The 12,341-nt window shown below is 46.9% G+C and overlaps 1 long non-coding RNA gene across 1 annotated transcript; it reads left to right on the top strand.

The window, feature by feature from the left end:
* Positions 1–847: 847 nt before the first annotated feature.
* On the top strand, positions 848–6,382 carry LOC113480222. The gene is made up of 3 exons (XR_003398438.1): positions 848–949; positions 2,206–2,370; positions 5,939–6,382. It is a non-coding gene; the product is annotated as an uncharacterized LOC113480222 (long non-coding RNA).
* The last annotated feature ends 5,959 nt before the right edge of the window (positions 6,383–12,341 follow it).

The raw sequence follows: 12,341 nt of genomic DNA, 5'->3' as shown, positions 1-12,341 counted from the left end.
TATTCAGGGTGCAAATTCAGCCCGATGCTATCGGCCATATCTCGTGTCTCCTTGGAAAGATGCTATGCAAGCACAGGGGCTTTCCCCGCTGCAATAAGTCCCAGCTGCTGTCATCACAGCAATCTTTTTATCTTTTCTAAATAGAAACTGGATATTTTTGTGCTATTTGCACCAGAAAAACACACACGATGGGATGCTCTGGATGCGAGTGCCCTCCTGGGAGCTCGTCCCAGCTCACGGAGCATCACTCCGGGGCGTGTGGTCGGAGAAGCTGAGGGAAGCAGAAATCCCTCCAGGTCTGCACATGCAATCCGCTGCCCACCCCCATTTCACTTCCTTTTCCTTTGTCCTGTACTTTTTAATCAACATTTTCTCAGTAAAAATTAAGTCCTTTTTTTTCTTGGTAGTTGCTACAGAGCACAAGCGCCTTTTGCTTTCTGTGAAAATAAGGGGTTTTTGCAAAGTTGTAAAACACCACAAAACCCCCAAATTTTGGTGGCGTTTCTTCAATCCCATAAAACCGAAACCCTGCGGGGATGGATTTGGGCTCTCAGGGAAGCCAAGGGTTTGAAATCCCCAAGCTCACCCTTGCGTTGTGGCAGGGGGGTGATGCCCCAGGGGTCCCCCAGGAGCTCCCACGGTGGGTGTTTGTCTGGCAAGGGGGTCCCCAGTTCAGGCAGGTCTCCACCTAAGCCTGACGCCCTGCTCGTGCCTCCACAACACAGGGAAATTAATGGAAATTCATTGATGTTCAGCTTTCTGAGGAGCTTCCTGAGCTGCCTAAACTCTCTGCGAAGGCAGGATTTTAAAACATATATAAGGGTAAATGCCTTAAATAAGCGGGAGGGCTCTGGACACCACTGCGGGCGGACGGCAGTGCGGGGGCACGGGCAGGCGATGCCCCCTTCGTCAGGCTAGAGGGTCGCAGGGTTTAGGAAAAGTGCAAAATGTGAGTATATCCAAAAGGATTTATCAATCCTGGTATTTTTGCTGGGCATTTTGCTGTTTTACTTAACCCCTGTCGTGTAATTTAATTAAGTTTGTTTAATATTTTTTTTTTTTTAAAAAAAAAGGCATGTGGGACTAGTAAACTTAATTAAAAAGAAACATTGTTAAGCAGCCTGATACAGCTATAATTTGATTTAAAGTACTGGATGATACCAACATTATAAATGTAAACTGATACGCCTTTTTATTTTTTTTTAAAAAAAAAAACCAAAACACACATCTAAATGGAATTTAAAATACTTCTTCATTTGCAGAGGGCTTTTTGAGCTGAGGTTAATTGCAAAGGCTTTCTTCCTCCTGTTCTGCTGCTGTAGGGCTTTTTTTTTTTTTCAAGTGGGGTAAGAAGTATTTCGTCCTCAGACAAATTACTGCTGGATCCTTTGTGCTGCGTGTTCTGCCTCCGAGCCAGGTTTCGATACCTTTGTTCACACAGTGCAAAATCCTGACTGCCCAGAAATCTGTGCCAGAGCTCCCGTGGGTTTCAAAGGTAGCGGGACATTAGGGGTAATTTTAGATTTATTTCTGGAGTGATCTCCTGGATTTCAGAGGAGAAGCTTCCACCTGTCACTAGTCAAAGAGGTAGAGGTTGGCATCGGAACCTGTTTATAACGCTGTTACAAACGTGTTGTGCGTGATGCGATGTAACACAGAGAATTGCACGACGAGCCTCGGATTCACATTTTTTTTTCCCGATGCTTTTTTGCTATTTAAATCTAAGCAAGTCCATCTCCTCGTGCTCAGCACCCCCCAGAAACAGCCGCCGCGGTGCAAGCTTCAATCCATCTGTGCATCCCCCACCGCAAAGCCTGGATATCCTCTACTGCCCCCACCAAATCCTTCCGAAATCTCCCTGCTGGGGTCGGGCTGTGCAGCGGCCAGGGATTCACTCTCTAAGAGAGAGAAAATACTTAGGAAGTCTGAAAACTCTCCCCAGCGTCGTGGCCGGCAGCGCCGGGGTCGGGTACCGCTTTCCTTCGCTGCCTCTAAACCGGGGGATGGAGCTGGGTGTAAGGGCTGATGCTGAGCGGCGTCGGCTTCCCTCCCCACCCCTCAGCCCTTTGCAAAACTATTTGTTAATTTGATATGAAGAACGAAAAGGTTTGTGGGGTTGTTTTGTTTTTTGTTTTTTTCTTTCCCAGCACCAAAATTATTTTGAACGAGTTGCTGGGTTTAACCTTTTCTCTGAATTATTTGCAGAAATATTCGAGAGAGGACAGGAGGTGGCTGGATGATGGGAACCAAGACTTTAGCTGCTCTTTCCAGAGCTGGACTAGTCTACAGGTGCAAGGCTTGCACTAGTGCAAGGTTTGCACCAGCTGTAACCAGAACTGAACCAACCGAAGGCAAATGATTGAATAAATGGTAAATAGTGGGACCATCACTAAGTTTATTTTGCTGTTTGTTTTCGTGAGCTGTGGGTGTAACTGTTTTGATGACATGAGGCAGATTTAATTCATTTCCACTTATTTTAATTTAAAAAAATACATATGTAAAAATATTTATTGAAAAGATAGCAGTTATTATACATTTAGGGTTTTTTGTTGTTTGGTTGGGGGTTTTTTTTGCCAGTTTCTTTGCCTTTAATAATAAATAGCAATAGTATCATCCCCTCCTTTCTTTTAAACCTCCAGAAGGAGGGGAGAAGGACCTGGCCGACAGATGCAGAGGAAAAGCCGAGATGCAAGAGAAGAGAAACAAACTACTGAAAGGAAAAAAATACCATTTTCCTTCAGCCACACTTGATTGCAGTGATCTGAGATGCAATTGCAGGCGCAGAGGCCAAGCCAGAAAGCATTACGGGTTTTTAATTTAACTTTCTTCCTTCAGATCGAAAACCTTACATGATTTTATGACCGAGAAACTGTCCGAGAGCTCCCTGCAGCAGCGCCGGCTCCACCACGTGTAAAATCCCAGCGTGGGGTTTGCAGGTTTCTCGGTAGTAGAAAGTGTTTAATATTATTTGTTGAATGGAGTCCTTGATAAATGAAGGCTTTTCTTTTTGTCTTGCAAATTATTCCCAATGTGGTCCTGATTTTTGTGAAAGTAAACAAACAGGGATAGTTTTCAAACTGGGGTTTGTTCGCACGTACAGCAACCACCAGAAACCTGCAGGCTGGCTGGTGAGAGCAGCTGCCGTCCCCAGAACAGACCCCAAACCCCACGGCCCCGCAGCCCAGCCCAGTGACCCGAGTCACAGATCTGATGCCCCTTTTTCTATCATTCAGTCGTATTTGCCAGTCACGGAGAGAAGATTTCTTTTGTATTTATTTTTTACTAATCCTCCTACTTGCATTTTACTGTCGATATAAATGACACGGGGGAAAAAAAAAAAAATCCCAGTGCTGTATTTTGGAATATTTATCCCCTATGATTTGGTGGAGTGCAGATACACTCCTTATTTCATGGCTATAACCTGCATTATAACAATCAGAAGATAACACATTTTTCAGCCCTCTTACCTCCAGACTCCAGCTGCCTGGACAGAGTGATACAAACCACCTCGAGCTGGGCCAGGCAATGCCACGGAAGGGATGGCCGCGTGTCTGCAAGTGGCCTCACAGCCGTGGCTGGTCTTTTCAGGCCGGGAAACGATCTGAGACAACTGGGATTCATCCTCCACAGCTAACTGAGCCCGGGTGGGAGCCACGCGGTGAGCAGGAGGGTTCCCATCTGCCGGCTTTCTCTGCTGGTCAGAGAGCACTGGCGGCATCCCCCAGTCCCAGCTCCAGATGGGATGCTCCTGCTCGGAGCATCGCTCGCCCCGAGATGCTCGGAGGGCAGTGGTGGCTCCCCACAGCTCCCCACTGGTCCCCACCCCGTGGCTCTGCTCTGCCCCGCCGAGCAATGCCAGCAAAACCCGTCGTGAAAGCACGTTAAATAAAAGACTGGAGTGGTCCCCTGCCCTCCAACGGCAGAGCGGTGCTGCAGCCGGAGCTTTCACCACTTCTCAGTGGTTCACTGAATCTGTTATTTCAGGGGTAGCTCAGGGTTGGGAATTGGAGGATGTGCAGAGCAGAAGCGTTTGGAGTCATCGGTGCTGAGCTCCATCATGTTTTTCAGTGAACTGGATTAATTCTGTTCAACACGGAAGTGCTTTAAGTTTGTGGAATGTGGGACAATAAAAGCGAGCAGATGCACGAACACAGGCAGAAATCCAGACAAAAAAAAAAAATAAATATATATATAGTCCATCTCCCTACAGCTTATAGAAACTCCCCTGCCCCTACACGTGCTATCTGCTACGGGGTCGGCGGGTCCCGGGAGGAAGGGAAAGAGGAGGGAAGAGTGAAATCCAAGTGCATGGGAGAGCCCTGAGGAGCTGCAGCTTTGGGCTGGGGTTGGTGCAGCTCTTGTCACACTGCCCCGGGCTCTGGAGCTTCTCCCGGGGAACCTCTGCAGAGCTTGGGTGCTCTGAAAAAACAGGAGGGGTTTCAAGGCTGCTCATCTTCCGTGGCACAGGGCATGCTTATGTTCTGGGGTAAGGTGTGTTTTTTAAAAGGATTTTTTTCAATCCAAATGACACCTCCTGGCAGCGTAGGAGCCGTCTGACCTTCTGCCTTTGGTGACGCTATCGTAGGAGAAGCAAAACCTGCCCTGTTGCTCAGTTTAATGCCATGTTCAGTCCTAGGCCTTCAGACGCGGGATTGCTAATGAATTACCAATGATATTTCGATGTAAAATGTCCTCCAGGTTCCATGTGGTGAACTTCTGCAGATGGACGGGCTATTTACTCCGGTAACTAATGGGCACAGACAGACTTGAGCAGCACTGAAAGGTAATATCACCCCCAAATACAACCAGATGTGCAAAAAATACACAACTTTTTGAGGGATAAAACTTGCTGCAGAGCCAAAAATCAGACTCAGCTGCTAGTTCCAGGTCTTGAGGGTTAGGAAGAGGCAAATTTTTTTTGTGTGAGCTATAATCATAACTCAGCCTTCTGGCCAAGACTGGCAGGGCAGCGTATTAATGAAGGCAGATGCTCCAGACCAAGGGCCTGATGCGGGTTCCCAGGGCTGTGGTGTCCAGGGGTACAGCAGTTACAAGGATTTCAGGGCTCCTACCGGTGTCTTTTCTGCCTCCTGACAAGGCTTCTCCGGAATATTGTGTCCATACTCCTAATTTTAAATTGCAGCTTATCTAAGAAATAATATGCAAGGCAAGGAGCTAAGATCAATGTCTTGCACACAACAAGGCAACCTATTTTGTCTACTCCAAACCTTCCCATTCTGCAGCATGGGCTCCCACCAAGGATGAAAAAGCTCTGCAGATCATGGCAGTCCCAGCTGGAGAGGAGGATTTTACATTTCATATGTGAAGGATCTTTGCTCTAGCACCCGCACGCATGGCTGGCTTTGATCCTGGTGACCCTGAGTAGAAAAAAATAGCTGGTAAGCTACCGTGGTCTGTGCCCATGACAGCTTTGGTGAACCCCAAGAGAGTGCACCGCGCCTGGGAGCTGGGGCAGAGCAGACTGATGGAGAAGTGCCATGGGAACGGTGCTGGGTGGGGGTGAGAGACCCTGGGGAAGGGCTCAGGGGAGATGAACCACGGGACGGGGCACTGAGAGTCGAGGAGGGGATGCTCAGCCGGAGCCAGCTCTGCCCCGAGTCACAGCTCTCCCACAGGCCTTCCCCATCTCACCTCGTTTTTACATTACTCAAGGACAGAGCTTGTTTTTCAGAGCAAATCCCCTGCTAACGTTGCCAGGATTTGAATTTATGGCCACGGGAGGTGTTGAGCCACCAAGCCAGATGGTTATTTGCTAATTTTGATGGTTTGGAGAGGTTTTTGGATCGCAACGGACCTGCCCACGTTTGCAAGCGAGAGAAAGCCATAGGCTGAGCTGCTTCATCTATTAAATGATTGCATGGTTTTCTTCTGCCCTTATTGAAAAAGATCATTTGGGTTTTGTCCGTATAATTTACAGCCCGCAGCCTGTGACCCAGTGCAGCCAGAAGGAAACTTTGGAAGGGGAGATAATACCGTGGAGACAGATTTTTCTCTTCTCCTGAGCTGAAATCTCTCATGAAGCTGAAGCCTGTTGACCAGTTAAAGCTGATTTTCTTCTGCCCCAGCAACACTAGCCATAGATAAAGACTTCTTTGACAGACTTTATATAGCAACTAACCTGTACATTAACACGCGCGGATTGCATTGACTTGTTTTGCACAACTGGGTGCTATTGGGTGGCAAGTCAATCACATTTATTTATTACTTTAAAATTAAAACCAGAAAATAATATCCGTCATCCCTTAGGGGATACTTGAAAAAGCCGAGTTTCACCCAGCTTCGCATGGAGAGTTCATGCGGTTTTAATTTCAAATACAAAGAATATATAGCTTGGTTGGGGGGTGACATCACCTTCCTTAGAAAATTTCACGTGATTCTTTTTCTTGTTTTTAAAGCTATTATTTTACATATCTGCTGACAGATATTTGTATTGGCAGATCTTACAGAATATTAAGATTGTATCTTTTCTGTTTAATTTCAAAAGTCGCTTCCTCACCAAAGTGCACGCTAACGACTCAAAAAAAAAAAAAAAAAAAAAAAAAGTACTTCGGAGGTGAGTGAAAGTTTCCTTGTGAACCTTTTCGTTTATTGCCCATCTCCTCAATGCCTCACCCCTTCCAAGCTTTTATTCTCGTCTCTCTATATCTGCATTTACAGCAATAATTAGCCGCAGTAAATTAGGATAGAATAGCAAAACAAAGCTGAGTTTCTCCGCAGCCGGCCGAGCTCTCCCAGGTGTGGGCTTGGTTTAAGGCCAGAGTTTGCATTTATCTTTCCAGACGAGGAGGGATGGAAAAGTCTCAAACCTGTCCTGGGGCTGACTCCTCCAGCAAAGTGCTGGTGGTGCAGGGACGGCGGTGGTGGAAAGAAATCAGCCAAAACCCGAGTGGTTGGAAAAGCACTCTGCACTAGAACTGGTGGGACCAGGGATAAATCATCACGTCTTGTTTGGACCCACCTTCTCTAAGCCCCTTGAAGGTGGGAGCAAAGCTTATTGCAGACATCAGGGTTTGGTGAGGTAGAAGAGTGAGCCCCAGAAACCTGCAATTTCTGTTAAAATATTTTGTAAAAATAACATCACATTCTTCTTTGAAAAGGCTTTTCCCCTCACTTTGCTGCCTACCTCTCTGCTGGTAAGGCCCCGAGTGGGATTCCCCAAGACCCTGGGATGCTCCATGGCCGGATCGTGCCTGGCCCCAGCGCCGAGAAGGGAGCGCAGGAAGCACGCCCCGGATCTGCCCGGATTCACTCCTGCCCGGGAATATAGAATAACTCAATATCAGCTTCCCCATGACTGTTTTAATTTCATTTCTCCTGTGTGGTTTCCCTGGCAGCTAAACTGAGATCTCTGGCTTTTCCCTCCCTATACTCCACCGGTGAGAAGAGCAGGGGTGACCCTGGGGACAAGGGGTCCCGCCGCTCGTGGGGCACACGTGGGGTCACCCTCTCTTCCCCTGGAGCTCCTCCCTGCAGTAAAGCCAACCAGGATACATTTTAGTGCCATTCTAGAGGTTTTCTGCTTCATCCATGTGGTTAATTTTGCTTTCTCTAAATCCCCTATTATTACACATTCTTCAAGTATTTTCTTTAAGTATTATGAGAAAAGTTCAACATGGCAGGAATTTTTCCCTTTACTTAGCAGAGGGAAGGGGCCATGTCTTGGTCTTATTTCTCAGCTCTGGAGAAGTGGTGATGAAGGAAAGGTGGTGGGAAAGCTGCTCGGCGGGCTGGCCGGGGCTTGTCGGGTGGATGTGGTTGGAGAAGGGATGGAGCAGCTTCTCCTCGCTCTCCCTCTTCCCACACAACCACCAGCCAAAAACCAGCAGCTGGGCTAGGAAAGGCGACCCGAAAAATGTTCCTCACAGCACAGAGCCAAGAAACCTTGCTTTTCCAGGAAATATATTGAGGGTGCAGTGAGATACCTGACAGAAACCCCTCTTGTGATGCTCCGGCCATGTTGGTGGTGCCAGGAAAGCTCTCAGCGGGGCCCGCAATGACAACCAAGGGCTTCTGGATGAAAGTCCTGGAGGTGGCACGTCACATCTCGGTCCTAGAGATGCTCACGGTGGCGTCACCCTTACCCCACCTGCAAGTGAACGTTACTGTCCGCTCCTCATCTTCCTGGCTGCGGCAGGGAACACCACCAACCCTTCTCTCATCATGAAGTGATCCCAGTCCCCTGGTTCGATTTAACTCTCCCCAAATGCTGTATATATTGTTTTTACTTCACTGAATCATTTCCTTAAAGTTCAGTCCTATTCCCTCTTCAGCCTTTTTCTGGGCTCACGTGTAAAATAACACAAAGGAGATTTATTTTAATATATGTTTAATTAACGCAATGCACGTGGTGGTGGAGAACCTCCTTAGGAGGTCAACCAACCAAGAAACTTCAGCGCTGGCTCTCCACAGCCATAAACTGGCCATTTCTTCCCCAGACCTGTCTTTTTTTTTTTTTTTTTTTTTTTTTTTTTTTTTTTTTTTTTTTTTTTTCCATGAAATTAATTCAGGATATTCCTGAGAGCGAGGACAGGCTGAACCGTGCCATCACCTCCTGCTTGGGGTGGCGGGGATGGAGGGCACATGCTACCACACTGCACTTGGGCGTAAGAGCAGAGGTTTTTCCAAGTTCGTTATGGGCAAAATAAGGTGGAGAATGAAATGAAATCTTTGCTGTGGGACTGGACATTTGAGAACGTAAGGGAAAACAATCTCCGAAGCGCTGTCATAAGCTACTACGGGTGTTTTCTGCCAAGATTTACTTAGCCTTCAGCGGTTTCCGTTTAAAAGATTGTTTTTTAGGAAAAGGAAATATTTGTTAATCTGTTCATAAGTAATTAGTTAATCACTCCTATGAAGTGGTGCTTACATTTACAAAAAATTATAGTTGAATATTGTAAATTCCCGCAGAACCCAAACTGGTGTTATTTCAGTCCACGGAAGAATTATTCAGCTGACAGTCACATCCCCTCCAGTTGCAGCCTGTGTATTAGCCAGAGCATTTAGAAACTGTTTTATTATAGCTTTAACACACTCCTGTAACAAACCTTCCACCCCTTTCCTGTGTTGACAGCGTTTGTGGAGCACCGTATCGCCATAAATTCATATTTTATTTTTTTTTCCTTGCACGAAGACGGTGTAATTTGCACATTGGAATATTAGATATTAGCTTGCGTTTTTTTCAGTGTCAGGTTTAACCCCGTTAGATTTGTGGCAGCACGTACATTTGTATTTACAGCATGACAAGCAAATGGGCTGGGATTCTGAAAAAAAAAAGGTTGTTTATTTACTAGTAGTAGTAAGGTTGGGAAACTGAAAAAAAAAATGCAAACTGGACTGTGAGTCCTGGAATAAACAATTAGTAGCATGTAAAATAGGGTTAAACCTGTCCTCATGTACATTTTGACAGGAGAGGCAAGATTCTGAAAGGGAAGACGTGGTTGGTGATGCCAAGGCCGGGGAGGGGACAGCACCCGGGGGCAAGGGACCAGCCTGGGGCTCGCTGCTTTGCTGGCTCCGGCTCTGCAAGAGGAGAGGAGTTGCACCACCCAAAAATGTTGCTCAGAGCAATCGCAGGCTGCGTACACCCAGCGGGGCAAAGAGAGGCACCCACACCCATTTGCAGCCTTGGTTACGCGTTGCCTGATTAAACGGTGGCGGAGCAATCGCTGAGGGTCTGTTACGGGGGGTCAGGGCTCGTTTAATGGTACACAACTGCATCCTTCTGCATCCTTCTGATTAGAAACTGCAGGTTTGGAAACTTTTTTTTTTTTTCCCCCAAATGCTAAAAATAAAAATTCTCGCTAACAATTTGTGAAGCAGAGAGCAAACAATCCTCGAGTTTATCCGTCAGAACCGAAAATGTCCTAGCACCAAATTTAGAATTGCAGCTTTATATAAATCTATGACATATCAGGTGGAGATATAGAAGGGAAAAATATTCGATGCATAACTGAGTGCAAGTGATATTAAAATGTTACCCCTACGCCACAAGACAGGTTTGGTTTGCTTTGGTTTGGTTGTTTGTTGTTGTTGTTTTTTTAAATATTTTTTTTTTCAGCTTTATTTTAGTAAATGCAAAGTAAATCTTGGCAGAATCGAACGCAGCTTGAACACAATTAAATCTCCTAAAGTCTGCCCCTAAACTGCTCAGGAAAGTCTGTGTTTGGAATTTACCTGCGTGCTTTAGCAGATTAATGGACGGCATTAAAATATCATTTTCAAGTTAAGCAAACATTTCTGGCATATTGTATAACACTTGCTTTAAAATTAAATTAGTTATTCTGAACTTTATGCCAAATGATTATTTGCTCAATTTTCTGATGACGGTAATACGTGACATACCATCACATAATTTGGTAAAGACAATAAGATTACAAAGCCCAAGAAGGGTCTGAGTCAGTCTTTGACAGATTAAAGCTCTCCAAGTCCCCTGAAAACCCTTCTCTGACATATTAATTTGACCTAAACCCTCAAAATGTTCCTGATTATATCATCTCAATTCGGCTTTATTTTTGTTTTATTTTTCATTGTAGGAAATTAAAAAGGGTTGGTTGATCCCCGGCCAAGTTCTTGAAATGTGTTGCAATGCTAAGGAAATAAAAGATTACTCGGAATACTTTTTAATAATATGTCATGTCAGCAGAGATAAAGGTTCACACTTCATGCCCTCAGCTGGCTTCCATCAGCGCTGGGGAGCGCAGCATCGCTCCGACCGGGCTGCGGGAAGGACCCGCCGTTCACCTTGCTTTGAAATCATGAGCTTATGCTCTCGTAATTATGAACATGTTTATGAAATTTGTTTTGTTTCTTTTTGGAAGGAGAAATAAAGGTCTGCCTGGTGGAGCTGATCCTGCCTGGGGTGCGGGCAGAGCCAGATAACCTCCCAGAGCCTCTTCCGCCGCCCCGGTCTCCATCCATCTCTCACGGCTGGGGGGTGACGCCCCAGAAGAGCCCCCCGAGGTGGGTCAGGCACCCGTCCCGCAGAGACATCGGGCAGGAGCACCTGAAAACGCCGTGTACAAAGGAAAATCACGTCAGCAGAGTCTGGGGCTTTGCCGGGCCACTGCTGATGGACACTGGGGGACAAAGCCGCCGCGCAGTTCAGGTTACGACACGACACAGATGGCCAGCGGGTCCTGAGGGACTTCGTGAAGGCAGAGAAGCACCATTACCCCGATAAAAGTTAAATTTTATCAGCACCAGCCTCTCTGGAGGCCGCTCTAGGAAATGCTCATGCTCCTGCCAGCTTGGGGTGGGCTCCTCTCCTGCGTAACCCCGAGTCCACACAACTCTACAAACCCCAGGGAAGCAAACGCAAGGAACTCCCTTCCTTATACTTATTTTACAGCCGATGGACGTCTGTCCCAGCTGCCACTGTGAACAACACCATTAGTTTTTCACCGTGAGTTCAACAGGAGCTCAGATGGATCTTCCAGAGCCGCATTTACAGACCGGGACGCTGCTATTCCACTCCCAAACTGGGCCACAGGCACGGTCCGAACCGGAGCTGGCGCCGGGATCACGCGCACGGAGAAAATTCAGCGGCTGGAAAAATGGGCAGTTTTCAACCAGGTGCCCCTGGTCGAGCTCCAGCCCTCAGCACCTGTATCTGCACCCCTCCAGCCTTCTCCAAGGCCTTTTCCTTAGACAAATTCCTGTCCCAGTGAGATATGCCAGGAGTTTGGTGTATAACAGTGTGTAAAAATAATATAAATGTGTATAAATAAATGAGCATCAACGTGCGAACCCCGCCATAAGCTGAGCAACAAGGATCCTTGGAATGGGGGTCTGAGGACAACGGTGTGAGTCTGGGGCATTTAAAATACACGTTTGTCAAGCGTTGTGCCAGGCAGCGGCTGTCTGACGGTTGGTTTTAGTCGTCCCCATGAAGACGAGGCACTTTTCACGCTGCTGCCAGCCCAAGGTTTGGAAGAAATGAGTGCCCCAGGATGCAGACCCTAAGAAATGCAGCAAGAAATCCTGAAAAATGAAAAATGTGAATAAACCAGTGCTCCCCTGAGACTCTGGGAGTGCCTGGAAGTGGGTCAGGGAGCTCTGCACCCCGTCCCCTGCCCGCCCCGAAGCCGCAGCGCCCTGCTTTCTCAGCTGGCCTGGGAATTTTATCCCTTTCCATATTTTTTTTTTTTCTGTTAAGGCTCATCTGTCCCGGCTGACCTCCCCGGAGCAGGGAGAGGCAGCGGGGCAAGGGGTGTGCTGGGGATGAGTGGGGGAGGCAGACACCCACCCTGCTCAGCGTGAATACCACCAATTTCACCTCCCCCCAGAAAAAAAAAAAAAAAAAAAAAAAAAAAAAAAAAAAA

The sequence above is a fragment of the Athene cunicularia genome (assembly GCF_003259725.1).
Source record: "Athene cunicularia isolate RWA chromosome 4 unlocalized genomic scaffold, athCun1 chr4_part3, whole genome shotgun sequence".
Taxonomy (NCBI): domain Eukaryota; kingdom Metazoa; phylum Chordata; class Aves; order Strigiformes; family Strigidae; genus Athene; species Athene cunicularia.
Note: the sequence above shows the minus strand (reverse complement) of the source record. Positions and strands in the feature narration are given on the sequence as shown.